The 16,322-nt window shown below is 34.0% G+C and overlaps 1 pseudogene; it reads right to left on the minus strand.

Annotated features, from left to right (window-relative positions):
- Positions 1 to 13,826: 13,826 nt before the first annotated feature.
- On the minus strand, positions 13,827 to 14,814 carry LOC138171763 (ATP synthase subunit gamma, mitochondrial-like; annotated as a pseudogene).
- Positions 14,815 to 16,322: the final 1,508 nt, after the last annotated feature.

Below are 16,322 nucleotides of genomic sequence, written 5' to 3' on the forward strand. Positions count from 1 at the left end.
AAGAATTTCCTCTATGTCACAAAAATATTCATTTAGCCATTAGCGTTTTGATGACCTGCCTATAAGAATGACCTTCCTGGGGGCTATCCTGTGGAACTGCTATTTTGGCGCAGTGGGTAGGGGAAAAACAAACGGGAAGAAAATTTGTAATTTAAAATCTGGGAGAAATGAATGATGTAAATCAGAAGTTAATAAAGCATTTGAAAAAAAAATGACCTTACTGAACCCCAAGGCAGTCCACTTCACTTTCGGATTATTTTGATGACTAGGAAGTTTTCTTTAAATCAGTTGACTTGTCTGAGCTCTTAGTAAAGATTAAGCTAAGTCTAAATCCTAGGACTTCCTATATTTTGTATGCTATTCTGCATATTCCTAATTCAGAAATGAGCACATTTCCTTTTACACAAAAATTTGTATTACTATTACTATCATGATTATTATTATTTATTTAGCATCTGTATAACACTTTAAAGTCTGTGAAGCACTTTATAAGTTCTGTCTCATATTTCTTTATAATAACAGAGGGAGGTAGATACTGTCATTATCACTATTTTACAGATGAGGAAACTGAGGCAAACAGAGACTAAATCATTTTCTCTGGGGTACAAAGCTAGTGTCTGAAGTAGGATTTGATCTTATGTCTTCATGATTCACATCTGACACTCTTCACTGCGATGCCTAGCTACTTGTAGATCTTATAAACTTTAAGGAAGTTAGGAGAGATTGTGAAAAGAAAATAATTTACTGATAGCATTTTGTTGTTGTTGAATAAAGTTCCCTAAAGAAAGAAAACAGTGGAACAAAAACTGTCTAATCTTTTTAAGGTCTCTGTTCAGTTGTCTTAAGACAATACATAGAGAGCAAAGAACTTACCATATCGGAAGGTCAGAGGAAACTTATAGTGAGAAGATTCTAGGAAGTTCGCAAATATCACAGATATGTTAGGAAATAAATAAGAATGGCTGACCGTGTAAATGTTATCCTATTACCCTGAGCACTTTGTTTCCAAAGTCCCTGCTGAGTCTCTGTTCATCGATCCAAACACATTTATAAAATTGATTTTGATCAAAAGTTTAGCATTGTATTCATATGCTCACCTATAGATGACTGATAAAAATTTGAGATGATTAAATTTTTATTATGTAAGCACTCCTTACAGAAAGATAGAACTCTACCATTCCGTGATTGCTTAAAATTCCCTCAACAGATACTAAAAAGTTTCTTCTCAAGCAATTTAGTAGCTTGTGAACACAAGCACTCTACTTACTTTGTCTGCATGTTTACTCTCATTCACAGTACCTTCCTTTGCCAGGTATTCATGCCTTTGGCAATAGAAAATAGGTCTTAAAAAATTCTCACCCCAGAGTCATCCTACACAATATTGAAGCCTATTTACATAGTCTGATCACATACTTCCTTTTGCTCATTAGATTAATTGTAATTTTATATTTCCTGGCTCCAGAGGGCAACACCATTAAATAAGCAGAAAAATAATACAATGAATCAAGACTTAAATTTTGAATTGTTAATATGGTGTTCTTAATCTTTTTTTTTGCTGTTTATTAAAAAAAATCCTGATTAAATGTAAAAACAGCTTTTAACATTTTTATAATTTTGAATTCCAAATTTTCTTTCTACCTCAACCTTCCTTGAGAAGGCAAGAAATTTTATAACACATGTCCAGTTATGCAAAACATATTTCCATTTCAGTCATGTTAAATCAAAAAGACTAAAAATGAATAAAATAAAGACAGTGAAAATACTATTCTTTGATCTACATTTAGACTCCATCTAATTTTTCTCTGGAACTGGATAGTGTTTGTCATCATGAGTCCTATGGAATTGTCTTGGATCATTGTATAACTGAAAATAGCTAAGACAGTCATAGTTGATCACCATACAGTATTGCTGTTACTGTGTACAATTTTCTCCTTATTCTTCTCATTTCACATTGCATCAGATCATGTAACTCCAGTTTTTTTTTTTTTTCTGAGAGCATCCTGCTCATCATTTCTTATAGCACAAGTACATCACAATCTTATGCCACAACTTGTTCAGCCATCCCTCGATTGATGGGTATTCCCTTAATTCCTAATTCCTTAACATCACAAAAAAAGTCTGCTCCAAATACTTTTGTGCAGATAGGTTTTTCCATTTTTTTTACATCTTTGGTATACAAGTCTAGTAGTGATATTGCTGAGTCAAAGGTTGTCCATGGTTTTATAATAACCCTTTGGTCACAGTTACAAATTGCTCTCCAGAATGGATATATCAGTTCATATCTCAAGGAACAGTGTATTAGTGTCTCAGTTTTTCCACATCTCCTCAAACGTGTCATTTCCTTTGTCTGTCATATTAACTAATTTGATTACCAAAGATTTTTAATTGGCATTTTTCTAATCAATAATGATTTAGAATACCTTTTCATATAATTATAAATGATGTTTATTTCTTATATGAAAATGCCTGTTCATGTCCTTTGGCCACTTACCAATGTAAGAGAATGATTCCTTTTTATTTTTAAATAAATTTTACTCAGTTCTCAATACATTTGAGAAGTGAGACCTTTATCAGAGAAACTTGCTATAGTTTTTTTTTCCAGTTATAATTACTAATTGTGTATTTCCCTCCATCCTTTCCCCTGCTTATTCAACACACTCTCTCCTTTCACCCTGTCCATCATCAAAAGTATTTTGGTTCTGACTGTTACCTTCCCCAATCAATCCTCTTTTCTATCAGCCACCCCCCCCCATTGTATTATTTCCTTCTCATTCTACTTTGCTGTAAGGTAAAGTAGATTTCTATACCATAATGGCTGCATGTGGTATTTCCTTTTTGAGACAGTTCTGATGAAAATAAGATTCAAACACTCGCCACTTCACCTTCCCTATCTTGGCTTCTACTATAAAAGCTCTATCATACTTCTTTTATGTGAGATATTTTACTTAATTCTACCTGTGCCCTATCCCTTATCCCAGTACATCTCTCTTTCTAACCTATTAATTTTTTTATCATCCCATCATATTAAGCTCATATCTTTGCTATCTATATAAACTCCTAACTACAATAATTATAAAGTTCCTAGAAATCACAAGTATAATTTTCCCATATAGGAATTGAAACAGTTTAACTTTATTAAATCCTCTTTTCTGTTTACCTTTTCATGCTTCCCTTCAGTCTTGTATTTGAAAGTCAAATTTTGATTCAACTATTTTTTAGGGAATACTTGAAAATTCTCTGTTTCATTGAATATCCAATTTTCCCTCTGAAGGATTATACTCTCTTGCTAGGTAGTTGATTCTTGGTTGTATTCCTAGCTTCTTTGCCCTCCAGAATATTATATTCTCAGCCCTCATATCCTTTAATGTTGAAATTGCTCAATTTTCTGTTGTCTTGACTGTGATTCCATTATATTTGATTTTTTTCTTTCTGGCTGCTTGAAATATTTTCTCCTTGGCCTGGGATGTCTAAAATGTGTCTATAATATACCTGGGAGTTTCCATTTTTGGATCTTTTTCAGCAGGTGATTGATGTGTTCTTTAAATTTCTCTTTTACCCTCTGGTTCTAGAATAGCAGGCAGTTTTTCTTATTAATTTCTTGAAAAAAAATATGTGTAGGCTCTTTTTTTTGGTCATGGATTTCAGATAGTTAAGTAATTTTTTATTTTTCTCTATTCAAACTATTTCCCAGGTCAAATGTTTTTGCACTGAGATATTTGATATTTTTTTCTTTTTCCCATTATTTTGATTTTGTTTATTGTTTCTTGATGTCTCAGAAAATCATTAGCTTCCATTTGCCCAACTTTAATTTTTAACAAATTATTTTCATCAGTCAACTTTTGTACCTCTTTTGCCATATAGCCAATTCTTCTTTTTAAGTTCTTCTCTTCAGAGGACTTTTGTGTCACTTCCATCATTTGACCTATTCAATTTTTTTAGGGTATTCTTTTCTTCACTATTTTTTGCACCTCCTTCATTAAGCCATTGACTCTTTTTTCATGATTTTCTTTCATTACCCTCATTTCTTTTCCTACTTTTCCCTCTAATTCTCATATTTGATTTTTAAATGATTTTTGAGCTCTTCTACAAATTGTTTTTTGGGGGCCTGAAATCAGCTCACATTTTTTATTTTGAGGCTTTGGATGTAACAATTATGACTTTATTGTCCTCTGAGTTTGTGTTTTAATCTTCCCTGACACCATAGTAACATTCTGTTGCCATATTCTTTTGTTCACTGATTTTTTTCAATCTGTTTTTAGACATTTTGCTTCATGTTCAAGTTGTTCTCTACTCCTGGGATGGAGGGGACATTGACCCAAACTTCAGGGTTTTTGTGCGTCTTTTTTTCAGATTTAGTTCTAATTCACTAAATATACCTTATTCATTGCCGCAGTAGATATTCCATTTAGAAATTTTCTTCTGATTTCTGTTAGATTAAAATCCTTTATTTTTATTCTTTGGTACTGGGGGGAATGAACTAATAACAAAATCACAGGTATAATTTAAATAAAGAAAAACATATAACAAATGAAATATCACTGCAACTTTTAAAAATTTTAAGCTGTGTTGAATATAAAATCTGTGGTTAATGTTGATTAGGCTTTTGATTATAAAATGCTCTTATAATGTCAATAAATCAGAACCAAGTTTCTCACAAGACAGTGACTAACAATATTTTTTTGTTGAGTTAAAATGTAAAGAAGTGTAAAGTCTAGCCATGAGGAGGAGGTTTTAATTAGTTATTAAGGTACTCTAGTGAATGCAAATCATGTTTGCCCTTTCCAGCTAAACAAATAAGATTGGCAGTGGTATTAGCATTTTCATTGAATATTTAATAAACAATAATCTCCCAGCTCTTTTAAGAGCCTGGCTAAAAAACAGAACATAATAAGAAGGTAGTATTAAATTTTGAAAAGTTCAAAGTTCATGACTTTTTTAATCTTAGATAATTCAGATGGTATTCAAATGCAGCTAATATAATTTACTTAGAATTTCAAAGCCATTCAGATCTAAGGATTTAAACATTGAAGAAAATTTGGTAGTGATTTAGTACCACCGACTAATTTTACACAGCAGGAAACTGAGTTACAGAGTGCTTTATATGTTGCCTTAGGTCATAGTAGTAATGAGTTAGCAGATTTGAGATTTAATTTCAGGTTCCATAACTGTATATCCAGTGTTTCTTCCAGTCAATCATGACATAAATGTAATCTATTCCACTTATACTACACTAGTTTTCCCTTGTGGTGGGAACCTTACTTTCTTTAGAATCCCTGAGAACTTCTTATTGTCCCTTCTTTAATTCAGTATATACTGAACACACTTAGAACTTCTAGTGTGCAGCTACTAGAGTCTTTTGCACCAAAAAAAAAAATAACAACTTGAATTTATATTGTATATAATTTAAATATACTTGTCTATGCATATATTGCTTCCTTTTAGAAATAATATGGTCCTCTAGGCAAGGGCTGTTTATTCATTATTCATTTATTCATTCATCCACTCGTTCATTTATTTATTTAATTGCCAGTACCTAGCATTTGGCTGGTGCAAAGGATGCTTCTAATAAATGTTTGCTGACAGGTTCATTGCTTCATATTGAGCAGGGCATTCCACTTTTATACAGTTCAAATTGTTAGAAAGGTTTTTTTTTCTTATCTAAAACCAAAATTCTGCTTTTTGTAGTTTCTAACAATTGGTACTAGTTATGCCCTCTAGATTAATATGTATATAGTTAAATCTGTATATCTCTAAATTAATATCTATATATCAATGTAGCCTTTCATTGTCCATGTATCTCTAAGGGCATAATTTCAAAAATCACCAGGGAAATGGGGAGATTAAGCTCAAGAATTCAGAATGAAGTGTGAGGATAGTAGATGGAGTATTATATTAAGGAGAGAGCACAAATAGTTTTCTCCCTCTGTGACGTCATATCGGGATTTTTTTTTATTATTTCATATTTACATAAGATGTTCATAGAGGGTAAGTATATTTCCTAGAGCCACACATCTTGTGAGCACCAAAACTGTGACTCACACACAAGTCTGCTGCCTCTAAGATTAGTGCTGTTTATCTCCCTCTGTTTCTGCCTGTCTTTCTCATCTCCATGGGATGGGAATCGAGATTAAAATTTCACTAAACTGTATGTTAAGATAAACATTGATGAGAGTTAAGGTTCATCTGACCATTATGTATTAGCTACTTTCTCCACACCCACTTCATTCTCTACCCCCCAAAAATATGTACTTAATGGAAAAAAATACAAGTGAATTTACAAAAGAAAAAAAAATCCAAAAGAGATCCTTGACAATGTTAAATCCTCATGAATCATCACTAAATAACTCTAATTATAGTCCCAGGACAGAGATGAAAAGTGACTCAGACTCTTGGCCATATGGCTGAAACAGGGACTTTTTGCTGCAGAAAAAAATTGCCTAATATTCCAGTTCTACCAAAACTCATGTGAATAACAGCCACAAGAGGAAGGGAGGGCTGGCTAAAAACATGCTGCCTTCTCAGGAAATGGCCACAATTTTTTTTTCCTCTGAAGCATAAATCTCCTCAGTGGAGAGAAAGACTGTCTAGGGATGCTTAAGGAATGAAGAAAAGGTATATGACAACTACTGTGTTGGGTAGGATATGGAAACAATTTGGCATGATGTGTAGGCTTGCTTTGCTATGTTGAGTCCAGTTGAGATTAGCTATTGTACATATATAGTGAGTTCATTTGATGAAGGTTTCATAATTTTCTCATTTTCCATTTGGTAGCACGTGAGTAGAAGTAAAAATATATGGGAGCATGATTGATGATAAGGGAACAATAGATTCAAAAGTACAGGTGTATGGTGAGTCTAACTAGTTCACTGGGGGTAAAGGTTAAGTAAAGGAGGAAAGTGTAGCCAGAGAAGAAATTACGGTTTTGGGCATCAAAGCCAGTAGGAAAAAATATCATAAACACCAAAATAGTAATAGCAACATTTTTAAATTGTAGCAAAGAACTGGACAGTAGATGTTCATCAATGAGAGATTGCTAAAAAAAAGTTCTAGCCTAAAAGTGTTATAGAACAGTACTGTGGTATGTATATGCTGAATATAGAGAATATTTGTTTGTTGTTGAGTCATGTCAGTAGTGTCCTACTCTCTGTGAATCCATTATTTTGGGTTTGCCATATCTTTTGACAAAGATACTAAAATGATTTATGATGTCATTGTCCAGGTCATTTTAGAGATGAGGAACTGAGGCAAACAGGGTTAAGTGACTTGCCCAGGATCACAAAGATAGTAAAGTGTCTGAGTCTGGATTTGAACTCAGGTCTTCCTGATTCCAGGGCCTGCATTCTATCCACTGTGCCATGTAGCTTTCACAGAGAATCTTAGAAAAACATTAAAATGAATATGCGAAATGAACTATAGAAAACCAAGAAAGTAATACATACAATATATATATAACAATGCAAATGGAAAGAAAAATAACAAACCAATTGAAACTAGGGCCTATCAAATTATGAAAAAATATAAATTAATAGAAATCTATTTAAGAATTAGCATTGACTATGAATTTCATGAAGGGAAAAACTTCATTACAAATGAATCAAATAGCTTTTTTTAAAAAGTGTATTTGTTTTTAATTTTCCACATTTACTTCCATAGGTTTTAAATTTTCTCCCCTTCATTCCCCTGCCCCTCCCAAAGATGACCTGCAGTCTGATGTGGGCTCTTACATATATTCCTGTTAAACACATTTTCACATTAGTCATGTTGCACAAAAGAATTTTAATGAATGAGAGAAACCATGAGAAAGAAAAAAAAAGCAAAACAAAAAAAAATAGTCTCTATTTTCTAGGACTCCATATTTCTTTCTTTGCCTGTGGATAGCATGTTCCATCATGAGTCCTTTGGATTGTTTTGGGTCCTTGAATTGCTAATAAGGGCTAAATTATAAAAATCAGTCATCTCACACTGTGACTGTTTCTGTGAAAAATGTTCTCCTGCTTCTGTTCACTTCACTCAGAATCGGTTCATATAAGTCTTTCCAGGATTTTCTGAAGTCCACCTGTTCATATTTTTTTTATAGCACAATAGTGTTCCATTACATTCATATACCACAACTTGTTCAACATCCCGATTCCCAGTTCTTATCCGCCACAAAAAGAGCTGCTATAAATATTTTTTGTACATGTGTGTCCTTTCCCCTTTTTTGTAATCTCTTTGGGATACAGCCCTAGAAGCAATATTGCTGGTTCAAAAAGTATGAAAAATTTTATAGCTCTTTAGGCATAGTTCCAGATTGATCTCCAGAATGGTTGGATCAACTCACAGCTTTAACAATGAATTGGTGTTCCAACTTTCCCACATCTCCAACATTTATCATATTCCTATTCTGTCATGTTAGTTAATCTGATAGGTGTGATATGGTTTGTCAGAGTTTTGATTTGCATCTCTGTAATCAATAATGGTTTAGAGAAATTTTTTATATGACTCTAGATAGCTATAATTTCTTCCTCTGAAAACTGCCTGTTCATATCCTTTGACCATTTATCATTTGGGGAATGACTTGTATTCTTGTCAATTTGACTCAGTTCTCTGTATATTTTAAAAATGAGGTTTTATCAGAGACACTGGTTGTAAAAATTCTTTCCCATTTTTCTACTTCCCTCCTAATCTTGGTTACATTGGCTTTGTTTGTGCAAAAAAAATTTTTCAATTAACTTTAATCAAAATTATCTATTTTGCATTGCATAGTGCTCTCTCTCGTTTGCTCATACATTCCACCAATCTCCTTAACTCTGACAGATAATATTCCTTGCTCCCCTAATTTTTTATAGTATCAGCCTTTATACCTAGATCATATACCCATTTGTACTATATTCTGGTATATAGTGTCAGACATTGGTCTATGCCCATTTCCTGCCATACTAATTTCCAATTTTCCTAGCAGTTTTTGTCAAATAGTGTGTTCTTATCCCAGAAGCTGGGGCTTGGGGGTTTTTCAAACAGTAGATTACTCTGTCTCCAGAAACTTTAAATGGAATTTCTTTTTCTCTCTTTTTTTTGCCATTTGGAGGGCAATTGGGGTTAAGTAACTTGCCCAAGGTAACACGGCTAGTTTTTTTTTATGTGGGTGTTAAGTGTCTAAGGCCGGAACCGAACTTGGGTCCTCCTGACTCCGGGACCGATGCTTTACTCACTATGCCACCTAGCCGCCCCCAAGGAATTTCTTTTTCTCTCTCTCACTATTGGGTTTTGTTAGTAATATATAGAAATGCCCATGATTTATGTGTGTTCGTTTTATATCCTGCAACTTTGCTAAAGTTGTTTATTTTCAGTACTTTTTTTTTACTTTATTCTCTACGATTTTCTAAGTATATCATCATATAATCTGCAAAGAGTGATATCTTAATTTCTTCTTTGCTTATTCTAATTCCTTCAATTTCTTTTTCTTCTCTTATTTCTAAAGCTAAAATTTCTAGTGCCATACTAAATAACAGTGGTGATAATGGACATCCTTGTTTCACCCCTGATAATATTGGAAATACATCTAGCTATCCCTATTACATACATATAATGCTTGCTGAAGGTTTTAGGTAGATTCTACTTATCTTTAAGGAAGGCTCCATTTATTTCTATGTTCTCTAGTGTTTTTTATAAGAATGGGTGTTGTATTTTGCCTAAAGCTTTTTTCTGAATCTGAGATCAAAAGATGATTTTATCTTAGTTTTGTTGTTGATATCATCAATTATGCTGATAGTTTTCCTAATATTAAATCATTCCTGCCTATTACTGGTATAAATTTTACCTGATCAAAGTATATTATTCTCCTGATAAATTGCTGTAATATTTTTGCTGTACTTTATTTAAAATTTTTGCATCCATATTCATTAGGGAAATTGATCCATAATTTTCTTTCTCTCTTTTGGCTCTTCCCAGTTTAGGTGTCAGTACCATATTTGTATCATAAAAAGAATTTGGTAAGACTCCACCAATTTTCCAAGTAGTCTATAAAGTATTGGAATTAATTGTTCTTTAAATGTTTGATTGAATTAGCTTGTAAATCCATCTGGTCATGGAGATTTTTTCCTACGGAGTTTAATGATGTCTTGTTCAATTTCTTTTTCTGTGATGGGTTTATTTAAATATTTTACATTCTTATGTTAATCTATGCAATTTATATTTTTGTAAATATTCATCACTTAAACTAAGATTTTCAAATTTATGGGCATACAATTGGGAAAAATAATTCCTAATTATTGTTTTTATCTCATCTTCATTGTTGATGAATTCACTCTTCACTGGTAATTTGGTTTTCTTCTTTCTTTTTTAATCAAATTAACAAAAAGGTTTATCAATTTTCTTGTTTTTTCCCCCATAAAACCAGCTCTTAGTTTTATTTATTAGCTCAATAGCTTTCTAAATTTCAATTTTCTTAATCTCTCTTTTGGTTTTTAGTATTTATAATTTGCTATTTAATTGAAAATTTTTAATTTGTTCTTTTTTTTAGCTTTTTAAGTTGCATGCCCACTTCATTAATCTGTTCTTGGTCTATTTTATTTATGTAAGCATTCAGAGGTATAAAACTTCCCCCTAAGAACTGCTTTCACTACATCCCATAAGTTTTGGTATGTTGTCTCATTATTGTCATTCTCTTGGATGAAGTTATTGATTGTTTCTATTGATTTGTTGTTTGACCCACTCATTCTTTAGGATTAGATTATTTAGTTTCCAATTAATTTTAGTCTACCTTTCCTTGGCTATTTATTACATATCATGATCTGAAGAGTATGTATTAATATTTCTGCCAATTTCATTAGATTATGAGGATTTTATGCTTTAGTACCTAGTAATTTTTTGTGTATGTGCCATAAATAACTGAGAAAAAGGTACATTCCTTTCATCCCTATTTAATTTTTTCCACAGGCCTACCATCTCCATCTTTTCTAAAATTCTCTTCACCTCCTTAACTACTTTCTTCTTTATTTTGAGGTTAGAATTTTCAAGTTCAGAGAAGTAGAGGTTGAGGTCCCCCACTAATATAGTTTTACTCTCTGTTTCTTCCCATGACTCCCTTAACTTCTCCTCTAAGAATTTGGATACTATGCCATTTGGTGCATATATGTTTAGTAATGATTTTACTTCATTGTCTATGGTGCCTTTTAGCAGGATATAGTTTCCTTCTTTATCTGTTTTGATTACATCTCTATTTATTTTTGTTTTGTCTGATATTAGGATTGCTACCCTTCCTTTTTTTTATTTCAGCTGAAGCATAATATATTCTACTCCAGCCTTTCACCTTTACTCTTTGTGTGTTCCTTTGTTTCAGATGTGTTTCTTGTGAGCAACATGCTGTAGGATTATAGTTTTTAATTCATTCTGCTATCTGCTACCGTTTTATGGGAAAGTTCATGCCAGTCATATTCACAGTTATGCTTATTATCTGTCTTTCCATCCTATTCCTTCTCATTTTAATTCTTTTATTTCTCCCTTCTCCCTTACCCTTTTCAAAAGAGTTTTGCTTTTGACTACCACCTCTCTGAATCTTCCCTCCCTTCTAGCTACCCTCCTTTCTTTTCTTTCCCTTTTCCCTTACTGCTTCTTCCCTGCCTTCTAACCACCCCCTCCCTTTTCTTTCCCCTTTCCCCTCCTACATTAGCCCTTTCCTGTTGGCCTGCCAACACAGCTGGAGATGTGTTTCATTCTGTAATTTTGTGAGTTTTCTAGCTCTAGAATTTGTTTAGTGTCATTTTTACAGGTATTTGCAGGTTTTGGGGGGGAAGATCTCAAGCAAATTCCTGCCTTTACTCTACCATCATGGCTCCAGGGCTCCTTAACATTCCTTTCCACAACATTTGGAGTTCCAAATTTTCTCCTCCTCTTTCCCTACCCCTCACCCCAAGACGTCTTGCATTCTGATTACCTCGGACATCATCCCTTCATATTTAACTCACCTTTGCCATCTATCCATTGCCTTCAGCTACCCTAATACTGAGAAGGTCTCATGAGTTAAAAATCTCATCTTTCCATGTATGAATATAAACAGTTCAATTTTAATAAGTCCCTTATGATTTATCTTTCCTGTTTACCTTTTCATGCTTCTACTGAGTCTTGTATTTGAAAGTCAAATTTTCGGAGCAGCTAGGTGGTGCACTGAGTAAAGCGCCAGTCCTGGAGTTGGGAGGACCTGAGTTCGGTTCCGGCCTTACACACTTAACACGCAAAAAACAAAAACAAAAACAAAAAACTAGCCATGTAACCTTGGGCAAGTTACTTAACCCCAATTGCCCTCCAAAAGGCAAAAAAAAAGTCAAATTTTCTATTCACCTCTGGTCTTTTCATCAAGAATGCTTGAAAGTCCTCTCTTTCATAGAATATTCACATTTTCTCCTGAAGTATTATACTCAGTTTTGCTGAGTAGGTGATTCTTGGTTTTAATCCTAGCTCCTCTGACCTCTGAAATGTCATATTCCAAGCCTTTTGATCCCTTATTGAAGAAGCTGGTATACCTTGTATTATTCTGGTTGTATTTCTACAATATTTACACATTTCAATATTTTCTCCTTGAGCTGGGGACTCTGGAATTTGGCTACAATATTCCTAGGAGTTTTCCTTTTGGGATCTCTTTCAAGAGGTCATTGGTTGGGGCAGCTAGGTGGCACAGTGTATAGAGCACCAGCTCTGGAGTCAGGAGGACGTGAGTTCAAGTCCAGCCTCAGACACTTGCAACATTTACTAGCTGTGTGACCCTGGACAAGTCACTTAACCCCAACTGCCCTTCCTCCCCCTCCAAAAAACAAATGAAAACAAAACAAAACAAAACAAAAGAGGTGATTGGTAGATTCTTACAATTTCTATTTTCTCCTTTGGTTCCAGAATATTGGGGCAGTTTTCCTTGATGATTTCTTGAAAGATAGTGTCTAGGCTCTTTTTTTGATAATAACTTTCAAGTAGTCCAATAATTATTAAATTATCTCTCCTGGATCTATTTTCCAGGTTAGTGGTTTTTCTAATGAGATATATCACACTGTCTTCTATTTTTTTTCATTCTGTTGGTTCTATTTTATAATTTCTTATAAAGTCATTATTTTCCATTTGCTCCATTCTAATTTTGAAGGAATTATTTTCTTCAATGAGCATTTGGAACTCCTTTTCCATTTGGCCAGGTCTTCTTTACAAGGCATTTTTCTCCTCATTGACTTTTGGGCTTCTTTTGCCATTTGGGTTAGTCTATTTTTAAGGTGTTTTTTCTTCAGTATTTTTTGAGGTCTCCCTTAGCAAGCTGTTGACTTGTTTTTCATGATTTTCTTGCATCATCCTCATTTCTTTTCCCAATTTTCTTCTTATTTCTCTTACTTGATTTTCAAAATCGTTTTTGAGATCTTCCATGGCCTGTGACCTATTCATATTTTTTTGAGGCTTTTGATGTAGGAACTTTGACTTTGTTGTCTTTTTCTGGTTGTGTTTTTATCTTTTTTTTTGTCACCAAAGTAAGATTCTATAATCTCATTTTTGATGCCATTTACTAATCTTCCCAGCCAAATACTTGACTTTGTAAGTCCCTAGGGGTCAATCAGGACTCTGTTTTCAGTAGGAATGGGGTTGGGTCTGCTGTCCCAGGCTTTCAGGGATTTTGTATCAGCAGCTGGATCCCCCAAAATGTGTGCACCCAGAGCTTTGGAAGCAGCCATTGCTGCTGCAGCTGCCACTCTTGCCACCACCACCACTTCAGGGCTGGGCCCAGATCCAGTGCTTCTCTTTTCTTCCACATAATGTGTTTATTGTAAGATAGTTTACAGATATTTTGTCTTCCATGTACACAATGCAGTATGTACACAATGAAGTTCTTCTGACAGACAAAAGTAGGCTAAATTAATTAACTTGCTTCATATTTCATGTTTTTTACCTCTTGAATTTGGATAAAACTTGGATCCATTAGTTCAGAGTTGCAGCACCAGAGATGATTTCAATCAACTCCTTTGTGATGACAGCTTTGTGAGTATGGTTAAATGTCAAAGTCAACTTAGCAATCATCTCAGAGTCATTCTTGCTAGCATTGTCCATAGTTGTCATTCTTGCGCTCTGCTTACTGGTGGTAGACTCCTTAAGAGTGTAGTAGATGGTGTTTGCTAGGCTATACTCTTGATAGTTTTGCAATACAGCATCAGTGTCATTATAAATATTCATATCCTCAGCATTGCAATGGTATTTAGGGAAAAGATGGGGTTTTCTTCGTCTTATATGAGATAATATACCTGAATCTATTAAAAATAATAGATCCTTCATCAAACTCATACCCAGAATTTCAAGGGCAATGATTGAAGCATCTCCAAAGGTAGGGGGCTTCCTTCTCACTTCTTTAAATGTCATCAAGAAATGGTCAGAGTGAGTTCTATGAAGTATACCTTTGATTTTGTCACCAGCTCCGACAATCATATCTTCCTTCCTAGCTGCTGTGAGGGTAGCAACCTCATTTTTCATCAGTTTAGCAACTGGTGAATAGATAGCACCACAAAGCCCTCCATCTGAGCATACACCAATAATGAAATGTTTCTTCATGTCTTCTGCAGTCTTAATAGCAGCTTTTTCATAAAGAGCCAAAGATCCAACTCCATATACTCTGGCTGGTTTCACCTCAGGCATACTTTGCAGCTGCTACCATTTTCATAGACTTGGTAATTTTCTGGATGTTTTTGATTGATTTCAATCTCCTGGTAATATCTTTCATGGTTGCCATATTTCTGATTTAGATCCATTGTGCCTGCAGAGCCCAGGTGGAGGAGCCTGTGATAGTAGCTCGACAGAACATGGTGGTACTGGCCCTTCGAGTGCTCCTCTTTCACCCAGGTCCTGCAAAGTTCTCCCACTGACCTTCCCCCTTCTTCTTGGCGTTTGTGGGCTGATAAGTCTGGAAATTGCCACAACTGACAGTGATTCTGTTCCCTGAATCATGCTGCAGCCTCATCTGCACCTGGTGCAGCCATGGCAGATTTTCTTCTGCCCCTAGCCTGGTGTGATATAACCTTCCTGTGACCTTCCAGGCTGTCTTGTGCTGGAGATCTGCTTCACTCTGTCATTTTTTGACTTCTGCAGCTCTAGAATTTTTTTAGAGTCATTTTTACATTTATTTGTGGGGGATTATAGGTGAGCTCAAGCAAGTCCCGGCTTTTACTCCTCCATCTTTCTCTCACTTCCAATTTAGAACATTTCTATGTGACTATTGACAGTTTGTAATTCTTCTTCTGACATTTACCTGTTTATATCTTCTGAACAATTATCTACTTGGGAAGGTTCTTTTTTAAATATGTTTAACTCGGTCTTCTGTTTATTTGAGAAATGAGGCATTTAAATGAGAAATTTGCTTTTATTTTTGTCCAGATTCCTGTTTTCCTACTAATTTTGGTTGCAATAGTCTTCTTTGTGCAAAAGTTTTTTGCTTTTTTAAAAATTACATGTAATCAAAATTATCCATTTTACTTGCTGTCATTCCCTGTATCTCTTGTTTGGTCATAAACTTTTCCCTTATCCATATATTTGACAAGTATGTTTTCCCATGTTCTGCTGAATTACTTCTGAGTCTTTTATGTCTAAACATTTTTTTTTTCATTTTGACCTTGTTTTGGTATATAGTGTGAGATGTTGGTATATGCCCAGTTTATGGCTATTTTTTAGTTTTCCCTTTAGTTTTTGCCAAATGTTGCGTTCTTACCCCCAAATCATGATTGTTTGTGTTTATCATTCACTAGATTACTAAGGTTATTTAGCACTTTGTATTATGCACTTAATTTATTCCACTGATGCACCACTCTACTTTTTAGGCACTTCAAGATTGCTTAGTTGATTACTTAACCCCAATTGCCCTTCAAAAGGCAAAAAAAAAAGATTGCTTAGTTGATTACAACCTTTTAATATACTTTTAAATTTAGTACTGCTCACCTGTTGTGTTTTTTTAATTGATTCCCTTGAAATTCTTTACTTTTTTATTCTTCCAGATAGATTTTGTTATTTTTTGTTCTAGCTCTTTATAATAATTCTTTACTAGTTTGATTGGTATGGCACTGAATAAGTAAATTAAATTATTCAGAAGTCTCATTTTTTTATGTTAGTTCAGTGTACTTATGAGCAATAAATATTTTTCCAGTCGTTGAGATACTTATTTGGGTGAAATGTGTTTTGTAATTGTGTTCATATAATCCATGGGTTTCACTTGTCAGGTAAACTTTCAAGTAATTTTTTTAAATTGTATGCAGTTATTTTTAAGTGAAATTTCTCTCTCTGTATCTTCCTGATGATTTTGTTGGTTATATCTTTCTTTCTTTCTTCCTTTCTTT

The sequence above is a fragment of the Petaurus breviceps genome, unplaced genomic scaffold (assembly GCF_028583685.1).
Source record: "Petaurus breviceps papuanus isolate PSGF00001 unplaced genomic scaffold, PetGlider_PUasm1.0 47, whole genome shotgun sequence".
Lineage (NCBI taxonomy): Eukaryota > Metazoa > Chordata > Mammalia > Diprotodontia > Petauridae > Petaurus > Petaurus breviceps.